Raw genomic sequence first — 15078 nt, forward strand, 5'->3', positions numbered from 1 at the left:
ATAGCAGCCAGCACTCTTAACTGCTGAGCCATCTCTTCAGCCCCTATGGTCTTATTCTTAAAAACACATTCTTCCCAATATAAAATATCCTACTTTGAACCATAGCTTGTAAAAACCAAAGAAACTGTACATATGTTTTTACCCTAAATCAGTCTGCAATTCTTTCCATGAAGTGACAAAAATACCATTGTTATTAGCTCAGATTTATGATCCTTCCTTTTCACATTTTAGCATTATTTATTAAATCTCTATAAAGATTTCATACTAGATTAATATTTTATAGAACTACTGGATAAAGGCAGTGAAAAGATAAGAAAAGAATTTTGTTTTGAAAAATTATTAATAAATTATAAAATGTTCTAGATAACTTATACAGGTGTTTAATAAATTTCAGATGTGGCATCCCTCATCTGACTTCTAAAACACTTTGGCATATAAATCTCATAACTCCTTGTGTCAATAATTTTGAATTGCTTTTGTCTTTCTTTTATCACTTTCAATAGGTTGCTACTCAATCTCTTTATGAAACACCTAAAAAGATTCTTACTCTTTCATTCAATATGTGCCCTTTCTTTTGCTGAATTAGCCAAGAGTTTACTTCTTATTTTAACATTATTTTGTTGTGATAATAAACATATGTTTAATGTCAATATTTGATATTCCTTTCATTTTATTTTTTAAAATATTTTATTTATTATTTTTATTTTATGTGCATGTGTGTATTGCCTGCCCCTAGGTAAGTGCACCCATGTCATGCAATGCCCACGGAGAACAGAAGAGACTGTCAGATTCCCTAGAATGTGAGTTATGGATAGTTTTTAGCTACCATGTGGGTGCTGGGATTCAAACCCAGATCTTCTGCAAGAACAGTCAATATTGAATAAGCTCTTTTCAAGCTTTCTTGTTTTTCTTTTCTTTTTTTTTTCCCTGTCTGAAACTTTTCCTCTATTCCTCCATGTAACTAGGACTCAAGTTTCCATGTCACTATTGTCCTTCAGTTCAGAACATTTTCTGAACTTTTTCTGTTACATTATTTTTTCCATGTGGAAATTAAGTACACCCTTGAATTCGGAATTAACTAACAATTTTGAAATAATTATTGGTGGTTTTTAACTAAATTTTACACTGAATTTACTGTATTGTGTTTTGTTACTTTGTCCTACTGGTTGTATTAGTCAGGGTTCTCCAAAGAAACAGAACCGGTAGAATATATATATGGAGAGAGAGAGAGAGAGAGAGAGAGAGAGAGAGAGAATATGTAGAGAGATTTATCAACTTAGCTCACAGGATAGAGTCCAAGTAGTCCTACAATGGCTGCCCCACACTGGAGAGGCTGAGAATCCGTAGTTGGTCAGTCCACAAGGCTGGATGTCTCAGTAGTCCTAATCTGGCGCTGAAGGTCTGACAAATTCCAAAATATCTGCTAGTCTTCAGTCTACAGCAGTGAGATGAACTTACCAGCAAGAGAGAAGGCAAGCAGCAAGCAGCCTGGTGTTCTCCTCTGCCTTAGCCTTTTATGCCACCTACCAATAGGAGGTAACACCCATATTTAGAGTGTGTCTTCCAGCTTTAGATGATCCAATCAAAGGAAGATCTCTTTTATTTCAGTTAATCCAAGATCCAATCAAGTTGACACCCAGGATTAGCCATCACAAGTTATAGAGCTTTTCTGCTTATACAGATCAAGTAAAAACTTAGTAGGCTTCTTATGTATGTGGTCCCTGGGAACACCATGATTGATTAGCCAGTACCACAGGTCCATTTGAGTCATGCCATTGTTGGTATTGTTTTGCCTTTGCCTCCCATTACGATAAGTACGCTCACCTTGTCTTTGGTAATTCAGTACTGCCACCTGGCCCCTACTCCGAGGTCCTGTTACACCTATTATATTTATGTTTAATTTATTTATGTTTAATTGTTGCAATTGGGCAGCAACATCTCCAACTGTAAGATTCGGCATAAGGAAAAGAGCAGAAACAAAGCTCTTCAAACGTTCTGGTGTCTTTCTCAGTATTTTCCATCTTATAAAATCAGTAAAAGCATGTCTTCTGGGCCCTCCCATTGTGGAGGATTTGGTGTTGCATTTCGAATACACCCGAGCATACCAATTTGCCTGAGCCTTACAATCCCTTCATCAACACTAAGCCAAGGGATATCAGGTATTTCCAGCTCTCTGTCCGTAGGCCATCTTTTGATAAATACCTCAGCCAACCAATAAAATAAACTTTTAACATCCTTTTTAACTGCATGAGCTTCCATATTAAACCTAGAATCTCCAGTCAGGGGGCCCATGTCAATAAACTCAGCCTGATCCAATTTTATGTTCCTTCCACCATTATCCCATACCCTTAAAATCCATTCCCAGACATAGTCATTAGATTTCTGCTTGAAAGAATTAGCAAATTCACTAAGTTCTTTAGTGGTGTAGCACACCTCCTGGTGGATCAAACTTTCTATCTCTCCTCTAGGGGCCTGCTTAGCTTTGAGTCTGGTTATAGTTCTAGAGGCAACAATAACTGGGCCCTGAGGGACATCAGCTTTGTCTTGCTGAATAGGATTAGCTTCCTCAATAGGAATAGTTGCCTCAGGCAAGGGTAGGGAGGGTGGGTCTGCTGAGGGTGGGGCAATTATTTCATCAGGTGAATCAAATTCCTCAGCATCTGAGGATTCTAAATCCTCAGCCTCCTCAGGGTTCTCCCAAACATCTCCATCCCATGTGTCAGGATTTCAATCTTTTCCTACCAATGCCCACACCTTTATTGCTGAAACCCTTCGAGGCTGGGAATTAAATTTGCATTGTAGGCCAGACAAATGTATAATAAGGGTTCCAGCTTGATTTTCTGCAGCTTTAGCTCTCTGGTTGCTGGAGAGAAGATTCTCTTCCAGGGCATACTTGGAAACATTTAAATTATTGATTCAAATATGGAGCTTGTCAATTTTATCCTTAAGATCATTGTTTATCTTCATCACTTTATCCAGAGATGCTAGAAGTAACCAGCCAGCATCATTACTTTTCTTATTTTTCCACAAATCATTAAATGTTTTATGTATAGATGTTGTGGGTTCTCCTCAGGCCAGCTGTGAAGACCTTAACCTGGATTGGGTCCCCTGCTGATTGAGGGGGGTAAGAGGCATGGGGTCATGACACACAGATCCCAGGAGTCCAGTAGACGCAAGCACTAGGCGAGGTGCTGCAGACTCGTTCAATGCAGGAGGACACACACCTTATATTTCCCTTTTCTTTGCCACCAATTCCCTTTAGTCAGATTATTGTATTCTGATTGGTCCGCGCCATGCAGCCTGTCAGCAGTCACTGGGCTCACGAGCAGGGTACAGAAGTGTGCGCTCCTTTTGGCATCCTATTTGCAGACCAAGAAGTGAAATGAATTCTTGCTGAATCACAGGGCTCTGGGTCTGCGACATCTTTGGCGGCCTCCTGCTACATTTCCACCCTTTTTCTTTAAAAATGACTGTCCAGCGAGAGACTGTAGGCAGCTCCACCTTGGGATGACCCCAGGATCATGGACTGTGCCTGTCTTAGGTTGTCCTATTCGGGCATGAACCTTACCCATCATTGGAGTATGGACATACATGTCCATGCCCTGGCTTAGGTTGATCCAGCCCAACAGGATCTTACCCTCTCATTGGCTACCAGCCCTCCAAGGGATATCATCCTGGGAGATCATTCGAGGTGGGGAATTATCTGTAGGAGGCCTTGTACATTTGTGCAAGCCAAGTCTATATGGCTGCATAGGGCGGGTTGAAATCATCTTCGTGAATTGCTCTGAAGGCCTGATACACAGAGTGATTGAATTTTCTCTGACTTTGGGAACAAAGAACAAGTCATTTAAGAATTAGAAAGAGAAGAATAATTATGCCTGTCAGTAGTAGGTAAGTGAGGATACATCCATTTGCCAGAGGGCATTAGGTAGGGACCACACGGGTTAACTCCATATCGATTAAGGGGGCCTAAGGGAGCAAGGGGTGCACATGTAACACAAGATCTGCTCAGATGTTTGCATTGAGAGATGGGTAGGTCAGGTAAAGGCAGTGCAGACTGCAAGGAGAAAGGTGAAATTGATGGTGTAAGGCTCTGGCTTGTTCTAGCAGAGGAATCTCTACAGACATAATTTTATCTACTTTGTCATTTCCCTTTGCCAAGATCCCAGGGAGCTTGGTGTGTGATCTTATGTGGGAGATGTGCCAGGGCCATTGTCTTTTATCTAAACTCACGTTAGCACCTCTTACCTTGAGCATACATTCAAGCATATATACAAAAACCAAACGGCTATTGCCTTGCCCCATACCTATTCCCTTATGGAAGAAAATGTTAACCTAAAAGTAAAAGTTAATAAGAAGCAAAATTTGACTAAGAAACAAAAGTCTAAGATCTTATAGAAGTTTAAATAAGGATGAAAGTTAAAATAAAGGTTAATAGTAGAATACAACCTTAATATTTCTAACTAAAGGCTTTTAAATTCCATGATCTGGTATATGATTTCTTCTCCTTTATGATTTCTTCTCCTTGAAACTTTCAAGAAGCATGCGAAAGCATACTTCAAGATTTCTCAAAACTAAAAGAAAATTTTAATCAACCTGTAAGAAAAATATACATCATATACATAATTTAGTACTTAATTATAATAATTTTTAATTTGAGAAATTAGTACCACTACATTTAATCAAAAATTTTAATTTAGAAGTGGATTTAGAAGTACGCATAATATAGTTGACGTCTTTAAAATTGATGGATCCAAATTTTTACAACTTACAAGACACAGAAACACACAAAAAACAAGAAAATTAAATCTTAACAAATGAAATCAAGCAAACAAACTAAAGAAAATTTTTAACTGCTATCAGTAGATCTAAGTAATTTAAAAATATTAACATCTCATTTTTAACAGTGCTTATCATCTATATAATAACTAGTAGCAAATTTTAAAAGTGCACGCAATTTTTTTGATATCATTAGCATATTTGATTTACTTTTTAACAAGGCCTTTTACATTTAATATTAGTGGATCCAAAAAATGTAGAAAGATATTAACAACTGCCGGTCTGCCACACTGGGGCGTCGAAAAAGAAACAGACATTACCATTTTTATTTTCTGGCCCTCCATACCAGAGAATGCCTGAAACAGAAATACATCACCAGCTCTTATCCAAGATAACAACATTATCCAATATAAAAACCCATGGCCTCGCAAGACAATTTATGTGAAGGTAGGCTTTGGCAATACATAGCTCACCAGAGCACCTTCAAAGAGGTAACTGTAAATTTAATAATTGGTACCAATAGAACTAATTGATAAATTTAATGGACCATGTACATGTGATGTTTATAATGGAATGTTGACATGATTGGTGGGAATTCGCGTCCCAAAACCACACAGGGTGGATGGACCCTGGAACCAGTTTTCAGTAACAGCCCTCCATTACTGTTCCATTCTCCCTGATCAACCTCCTCTCACCAAGTCGACCCGGTTGGTTAACAACCTGGTTACCAGCCTAAGTTATCAACCCAGAAAACTGATGATAGAGGTGAATATTTTTGGTAGATCAATCCTACATGCCAAAGTATCCAACATGTAGGGTATTTGTTCTCACATCCTTTCACAGGGTCAGGGGGTCGACCTGAACCTGGAAAATTTTTGAGAACACTTCTGAGAATAACTAGCTTAAGTCTGAAGAGAAAGGACCAATTTCCCTCCAGAGTTAGCTTCTCAAAATCACATTTTTAATCTTTTTTATTACCACATGTAAGGAAGAAAACAGAAACAAATTTGGAACAACAAACTCTGAACAAACTCATGGAAATATAGACAGGGCACAGCCACATCATGCTGGGCCACAGACATAATAAGTTTATCTACTTTGTCATTGCCTTTGCCAAGATCCCAGGGACCTTGGTGTGTGATCTTATGTGGGAGATGTGCCAGGGCCATTGTCTGTTATCTAAGATAATCTGAAGAGCTCTCATCATTCTAGTGATGGGATACTTGTGGACTATTACTCGAGCAAAGGGAAGACATCTGAGGGCCTGAACTGCATACTGGCTGTAGGAGAATATATTGATCTGCCCCATCTGGCAGACTTGGAAGATTTTTAACAAGGCCAGGAGCTCCCCCAACTGCACAGAGCTGGGATTGGCTTGTATGTAACAGATGTGATCCTTTCCCATGCACTGAATGACAGCGCCATAATGGGACTTACTGGCATCTGAGAAGGCTAGCGTGGCTAAAGTTAGGGGGTTTTTGCAGGGGGAAGCGTGTGGCTGAGTGGTGATTTCCAAACAGGCCAGGCTGGCTAGTCGCTTATCTGGGGGTGTGTGGTTATCCAACTCCACAGTGAACCTGGACATCATTAGTTAGAAAGCCAGAGAGTCTGCCCATAATATTTGGGAATGCTTAAGAGGAAAGGGCAGTATAATTTTGTCAGGTTCCTTTCCAAATATGAGCTTGGCTGTTTGTCGGGCCTTAATTGCTAACTTGAAGACAATATCATACTTAGAGCTAAGCCTAGTTAGGTCCGAGGTAGCCAAGTGGATCCACCCCAGGGGGTCTTGCTGCCATAGCACCCCCAAGACATCAGTTTTAGTCCAGAGGATCAAGGCCAATAATGGCTCTGCTGGGTCATGACGTTGGAGTGACGCAGACCAGAGTATATGGTCTATCTTATTAGGAAGATCCTTAGCTGACTGAGTCAGAGGGATCCTTGAAGTTGGAGAATTATGGTCTTCCAGCAGGGAGAACAAGACCCGGAATTCCAAGTCAGGGACTGGTATAAATTGTTTGAGCCAGCTTATAGGGCCTGGCTGGTATTTCCAATGAAGGAATTTAAAGGATTCAGTTTCTGATATAATGTTGACATCAGCCCCTATGTCTACTAGGCCCTTTATGGCAGTTCCATCTAGGAACAGGGTCATTAGTGGGGAGTGGTTGAGGATTGTGAGAGTCCATAATATCTGTCCCGTTTCTCCTCTTATGGGCAGGGCTGAGGGGCACCCTGGGTGGAGTTTAAAAGAGCCGAATCTGGTTGAGGCTGTGTCCTACAGTCTTTAGCCCAATGGAACTTTCTTTTGCACTTGGGGCAGCGAGTCTTGGGGCGGATTATACCTCTTGGGCAGTGACTATGAAAGTGGCCAAGCCCCCCAGAGTTCCAGCAGCCTTCCTGCTCACCAAAGTGACCAGTTTTCCTTGAGACAAAAGAGTCTCCAAAGAGGTGTTCAAAGCCTCAATAGGGCCCACCCTAGGGTCCAAGTCTCTAGTAGTGAGAACCCATTTGTGAATGTTATCATTGCAGACAGGCGCAATAGCATTACAAGTAGGAATGTTTAGTCTCTCCCAAGTTAATTGTTTGATAAGCACCTCTCGGGTGGGTCCAGACTCCACCCTCTGCTCTACTGGCTCAGTGACATGGGTAAGGAAGTCTGTGAAGGACTCCCCTGACTGTTGAATCAAATTATGGAAAAAAAACCTGTGGGTCATGGGGGGAGCAACATTTAAGTGCCTTAAGGGCCAAGTCAGAAACTTGTTGAAAATAGGCATGGAGGCCAATAGTAGACTGGGAGATGGAGTCAGTATATTGTCCATTTCCCATGAGCATGCCCAAAGTAATCTTGAGGCCATATTGGTGATTTAGATGTGCCTGGCTTTCAGCTTGATCGTCATAGGCTGTGTGCTGGTTTAGAAAGACTGAGGGTTCTAAGACTGCCTTTAGTAAGCTATACCAATCATAGTGGGTTTGTAACTGTAAGGACCACTGGTTCGAAATATGGGGATTCAGGGCCCGATTGCTCAGCTGCCTTGTGGATAAGAACAAGGTCAGCAAGTGGGGTGGGCAGCCATGGATGCTGCACTGCATCGGGCCAACGTTAACCAGAAATGCGGACAAAGGTGGGTGAGGCTTTAAGGAGGGTGGCCTAGGAGGGAGGGGCACAGTAGCAGGGGAAAAGTTGGGATGGTTACTGGTGGGGAGGAGAGAGTAACTCCTTCCACAGGTAGTGGAATGGGGGAATTTTGGGGCATGGTAGCTCTAGGAGAGTATCCTGACACATAGGCAAAGGAGTTCCTTCCTTATTGGAAGTGGGCGCAGAGGTGGCATCCACCTCTGGGTCCGGGATTCTGGGGGGGTTCAGGGTCAAGGTAACAGCCAGTTCTACACTAGATTGCTCTTGGCAGTGTTTCTTGTGGGCCAAGATGACTTCCTCATGAGAGGAGGATTTAAGGCTAGCAATGATGGCTAGGAGGATCGGTACAAATGCTGCAGGGGGGAGTAATACCTGACTCGACCTCCCTTTTTTGGGCCAGGAAGTGGACCGGCATCCATGTGTCAGGGTCCCACATGTTTTCAGGGGAGACCCACGGAGCTAAATTAGTGGCTTTATCCCAAAAGTGTTCGATATCTTTTGGTTTTACTTTTAACCATCTGATTTAAGGAGCACCTTGAGTGCTGCCATTTGTGGTTTCCTGCATTGTGGTGGTAAATTGCCCATTGCAGGAGGGTCTCACGAAGGGTGATTACCAAGAGGGCACAAAGGAAGCAAAGAAGCACTATGAGCCACTAGGATGTAAACCGCTCCAACATGTAAAGGTGTATCAGATCCAAATATCTTGTGCTCAGTAAGGGACTTCTGGAGACCATGACACCTCCAGCCATATACTCACATGGTGTCTCTGGGACAGGCAACAGGGTGACCCAAAGCCTGGGCTCTGAGTTAGGGGTGGATCAGCCCTTATGTGAACCCACCGGGACAAGGCGAGAGGGGGGAGGTGCCAACGTGGGCTTTGGGACCATGTGGTGGAGTGTGCCTCCCTGATCTAACAAACTAGTTCAACAACAAAGATGACAGACAGGGTGGAGGGGACAGAGGAGGGGGCTACTTGCTTACCTTCGAGCAGCCAAAGAAACAGACAAGACCAGGGACCTACTTACCAAAAAAAACAAGGTTCTGGGTGTTGCCAACACTGTGGGCAGGGTCCCTGTTCAGGTGCCAGGTGTTGTGGGTTCTCCTCAGGCCAGCTGTGAAGACCCTAACCTGGATCAGGTCCCCTGCCAATTGGGGTTGGTAAGAGGTGTGGGGTCACGACACACAGACCCCGGGCGTCAGGTAGAAGCAAGCACTAGGCGAGGTGCTGCAGACTTGTTCAATGCAGGAAGAGGCACACCTTATATTTCTCTTTTCTCCACCCCCAAGTCCCTTTAGTCAGCGTATCGTATTCTGATTGGTCTGTGCCATGCAGTCTGTCAGCAGTCACTGGGCTCGCGAGCAGGGTACGGAGGTGTGAGCTCCTTTTGGCGGGCTTTTTGTGGACCAAGAAGTAAAGTGAATTCTTGCTGAATCCCAGGGCTCTGGGTCCGTGCCATCTTTGGAGGCTTCCTGCTACATATAGAGTCACTAAATTTTTTACTCTTCACAAGAGGGGAGTTAGGAGATTCAAATGGGTGTATCTCCATAATTGTTTCAAATAGTCTACACCATGGATTTTCCGTGCTCTCCATGCTATCTGAACACTCTGAGTTGGAGAGCCTGCTCCAAAAACCAACAAGCCCATTAAAGAAATTCACCCTTTCAATTCTGTTTCTCTAGAACCACTCCTGATACCACAATCTGTTTTAGTCAGGGTTCTCTATAGAAGCAGAACTGCTAGAATGAATATATATGTATCGAGATTTATCAGCTTAGCTCACAGGACAGAGTCTGAGTAGTCCAACAATGGCTGCACCACACTGAGAGGCTGAGAATCGGTAGTTGCTCAGTCCGCAAGGCTGGATGTCTCAGTAGCCTTGATCTGGCACTGAAGGTTTGACAAATTCCAACAGATGAGCTAGTCTTCAGTCTACAGCAGCAAGACGAACTAACCAGCAAGAAAGAAGGCAAGCAGAAAGAAGCCTGGTGTTCTCCTCTGCCTTGGCCTTTTATACTGGCTGCCATCAGAAGGTAACACCCACATTTAGGGAGTGTCTTCTGGCTTTAGATGATCCAATCAAGAATATCTCTTTTTTTTTTCCAGTTAATCCCAGATCCAATCAAGTTGACACCCAGGATTAACCATCACATTGGTCATTTTTTTTTCATGCTGCTTTGTACAGTTTGTCCTTTTTTTAAACTGGCTCTTATTATACAAACATCATTTCACAATGTTAGAACCTGAAGATTATTAATTAGTTAATTGAAAAATGCAACATATTCTCCTTGTCATTCTCCTCTAATGTCTGAGGAATGAATCCAAATCAGTATCAAACCTAAGCAAACAACAATAATAAAGTTATATACAAAACATGAAAAAATACATTAGAAAACTTTTTGTGTAGCATACTATAAAGAAAACAAAGCTATAATAAATCCAAGATTGCTTTTGAAGTATAATGACACCTGTATTATTGAGCAGCTCACCTCCACTGTGGATGCTGCTGTTCTCAGTGTGTTACATTGAAGAGTGTCAGCTACAATAACAAATTTATGTTTTAGTAGTCTGAAAATGATTATGCTACCAAGTATATATTTCATTTTTATTCAAAGAATCTCAATGAGGTTAACATTGTTCATGGTCACAATAGTGAGTAATGCTCATATTATCCATGTGTTCTAGTATTTCACAATTGTGGTCATTAAGTGTGCATTTAGATGTAAACAAAAATATTATCATAGTTAAAAAAGCAAACCCTACTCAGGATTACAAAAACATTCTTTGTGATTAAAGTCATAAGGACAATTTCATAGTGACCAGTAGAAAAACACATTGCGGAGAGTCTTTCTAGAAAGCATTTTAGCAGTTGTTTTGTAGGTATCATCATCTGTGCGTTATATTCTTTCACATTTGTGCATATTTTCCATTTGGAAATAAGATCAGGGAGTATATAAAATATACTCATGAATTTTTATAGTAATGTCTTTCATAATTACCCAAACTGGAGAAGAGTCAATTGTTTTTCAGACAGTAGAATCCTGAAATAGCAGTGTATACAGTGACAGTTACCTGGTATTTGACAAAGATGCAAAAAATACATATTGGAGGAAATGCAGTATCTTTTTAAAAATATAGTTTACTTATTATTTTACGTGTATGAGTGTATTGCCTGCATGTAAGAGAGGGTACCTGTGTCGTGCAATTCCATGGAGGTCAGAAGAGGGCTTCTGATTCCCCTGGAACTGGAGTTAAGAATGGTTCAGAGCCGCCATATGGGTGCTGGGAATCGAACCTGGGTCCTCTGCAAGAGCATTCTGTGCTCTTAACTGCTGAGCCATCTCTCCAGCCTCAGAAATGCATTATCTTTTAAAAATGGTGTTTGGAAAAGTGAATCTTTAAGTGTAGAAGATGTAAATCGCCCTCATATCTAGCACCTTGAACAAAAATCAATTCTAAATGGATCAAACACCTCACAGTGAAATCTGAAATGCCGGACATTGTTAGAAGAAATGTTAAGACTCACTAAAAAATACTTTTTCTGATGAGCAATTAAGAACAATTGACAAATTGGACCTCTTTCAATTAAAAGTATCACTACAGAAAAGGAAACAATCACAGAAGTGAAGGAGAAGCCCACAGAATGGGAAAGAATCTTTGCCAACAACACATCTGATAAATGATAAATTTCCAGAATGTACAAACAACACAAAAATTAAAGAATTAAGAAAACGAATGACTCAATTAAAAAATAAGCTATAGGACTATACAGAGAGAGTTCACAAAAGAAGAAATAAAAATCACTAAGAAATACTTCAAACGTGTCCAGTATCCTGAGGAATTAGGGAAATGCAAATCAAAAACTGCTTCTGATTTCATCCTACCCCAGTCAGAAAGTCTAAGATCAAGAAAAACCCTAACAATGAATGCTGGTTAGAATGTGGGGAAAGGAGAACTCACGTTTGTTGCTGATGGGATTTCAAACTGGTATAGTCATATAGATATTAAGGTGGAAAATTATTTGAACAGTAGCAAAATAGGTCTACCTGATGATTCATAAGTACCACTCCTTTTTATATAATCCAAGGACTCAAAATCCTATTGCAGAAGTACTTGCTCAGCCATGTTTATTGCTGCTCTTTTCACCATAGCTAAGAAATGGAAACAATTTAAATGTTTCTCAACCAATGAATGGATGATGCAAGAATGGTACATCTACACAGTGGAGTTCTATTCAGCAGTAAAGGAATTTGAAATCATGACATTTGCAGATAAAAGAATAAATCTAGAAACTATTAAACTGAGTGGGGTAACCCAAACTCAGGAAAACAGAATGTATGTATGTTCTGTCTAATTTTTAAATCCTAGCTCCAAAACCTTAGAGGTGAGTATGTATCATGAAGTAATCATGGGAACCAGGAGAATAGAAAGAAACCATGGTGATAGAGGGGAATAAGGAGCTTGGGAGAAGGGAATAGAAGGACAGAGTTATCAAGGGGGAAATGGGAAAAAAGAACACCTTAACTGTGGAGGGAGCAGGGAGGACTGTGTAGGGGGAGAGAGAGGAAAGAGAGATAAATATTGCTTAGGAAGTGTGAAAAACATGTTGAAAAATACACATAATATATGTGAGTCCATGGATATAGCTCAAGGCTGCATAACAAAAATTTCAGTATTAGGCAAGGAAACCTCCATTCAAGTTCTTGGTTAATGTAGTCCAAAAGACTCTATACAGGTTATTGCCATAGTCCTTGATTGCCTCCAAGAACTTGAATGTAAATCTATTGCTGAAGACACAATAAACCTCAAACACAGGACTCAGTCAGTGCAACTGAACTGCAACTGGCTTGGGAACCTCCTCCCTGAAGACTAGCTCTTAGTATCAGAAGTTACTACACAAGCTGTGAAGGGGGAAAACAAAACATTTGTGCTACCCATGTGTAAAGCTTACAACCCCAACAGTTACTGGTCCAGCATATTATCTTTGTTGAGTGTCACTTTTAACATGGGCACAATGAACGTCTGTCTATTGACATAATGTCTTCTCAAAAGGATGGAATCCATGAATTAGGCTGTAAACACAGTCAAGTACACATGGTTGGAAATCTCATGGACCCTATTTCTGTCATTTTCCTAGACCAACATAATTTCTTACTCTATTCTAAATACATATTCTTATATTCAAAGACAAGAATAGCTTCCACCATTCATCAAAGTTTCTTTTTTAATACATAGAGACTAGAGATTATTGTAAAGTACCACAACTGGACAAAGTGCAGAGAGTAAGTGAATTTGAGGTGCAAGCCATAAGTGATACATCTACTACACAACCTATACACTAAAGCTTTGGGAATATAAAAGAAGTGCCAGAGAGATTGTCAGGGCCAGAGGCATGAAATGCTTGTGGCTAGTGAATGCATTCTAGACATGATATGGAAGCTTCCCCAATGAAATATTCACAGGATAGCAACCTAAAATTATTTTCACATTGACCAAAGCATTGATGATCCCAGGTGGAAGTGAGAAATTTCATGGGGTCCCATTTTAAGGTGTAGATCTACAGGGCATCAATGAATGCTGAAGGAAAAGGAATCAGTTTTCTACAAGGACTAGTTCCCTGAAAAGCTATTTAGTCCCAATTAGGAAGCCCTAAACATAGATACACAAAACATCACTCTATATGTGTGCATATGTGTAGATTTGTAAATAAATATATGCATATATAGTAATAGTAATCAAAGAATTGGACAAGAATTTATGAGGGAGAGATGTGGCCAAGGGTGGTGTTGGGAGGAATTTGGAGTGGTATAAATAGAACACATGCACATTAAATACTCAGAAAATGTGTCTCATGCATGCTGTCACTATTGCTGTACATATGAGCAAAGTCCCAGGAGTTTGTAAGGCTCTATTTCCTTATGGTCATTCACATCTTCCCCTGGCTCTTACAATAATTTTGACCTCTCTTTCACAACAGTTCTTGAGCCCTGGGTGGATGAGGTTTAATATAGGAATCCTGTCGAGGGACTCAAATTTACAGACTCATTCTCTACACTTTGGCCAGTTGAGACTTTTTCTGTTCATCATCCTCTGTTACAAGAGGGAACTTTGCTGATGAGAATTGAGAGATGCATTAGCATTTTCTCTACCCCTTGTTCTGCTATGTTCCATGGAGTGTTAGAGGTTGCATTTTAGATGTATCGCTTAGAGTTGGGCATCTCACAGATATGTATTCCCTGTGTGTGACCTGTTGTGGTAATCTGTAATAGTCTCTGTTACAAAAGAAGCTTGTTTGATGAGTGGTGACTGGCATACTTGTCTCTAAATATAAGAAACCATATTTAGCATATGGTAATGTAATTTATAGTAATAAATTATGTTTTTCTAGGCATATGACAAACTTGGATTTTCTCTAAGATCTATGACCTCTCTAGTAATGTGCATTTGTCTATATTTACAGTGCTCTGTGAGATCCTTCCCATTAAGTGGATGTTAAGTCCAATTAGGTATCTATTGATTACTCCCATGATAAAAGTGTGACTACTGCACTAATATAGTTTTCTATACTGGTCACTGTTGTGGTTATTGGACTTTAAAGCTTGGGTTGGACCATTGAGCGATTCTTCCCATCAATCAGACAAAAACCTACATAGAACTGAGCAAATAAACAGTTGGCCCCAACATTAGCCAAAGTACTCTTGGCAGCTGATTACTGCTGTGTGAGAAAGAGTTTATCTCTAAGGGAAAGAATATGTATAGGCTGGTTACACATCAGTGGATGAACATGCACTGAGGGATGTCTGGGTACACTAACTTGACTTGATAGGTCTTAGCATATATGACAAAATAGATAATATCCTGTAGGGGGGGCTCTAAGGGGGCACAGATAGGGGAAGGGGTATAAAGATGATTAAGATGTTTATATTAAAGGCACAAAAATTCAAAGAAATGTGTATGAAATGAGTGTTAGGTTAAAAGTTTGGGTATTTCTCTGAAGATATATTTAAATTGAATTTTAGATGCAATCATGTTGATTTTGAATTTACTGTAAATTACAAATAAAAAGAACCTATGAAATATCACAAAATAATGATTTGATACATATATAAGCAAATATTAGAATTCTATATTTTGTAATTTCATAGCAATACATTTATAAACAATTTAA

The sequence above is a fragment of the Nannospalax galili genome, unplaced genomic scaffold, assembly GCF_000622305.1.
Source record: "Nannospalax galili isolate Female #2095 unplaced genomic scaffold, S.galili_v1.0 scaffold386, whole genome shotgun sequence".
Taxonomy (NCBI): domain Eukaryota; kingdom Metazoa; phylum Chordata; class Mammalia; order Rodentia; family Spalacidae; genus Nannospalax; species Nannospalax galili.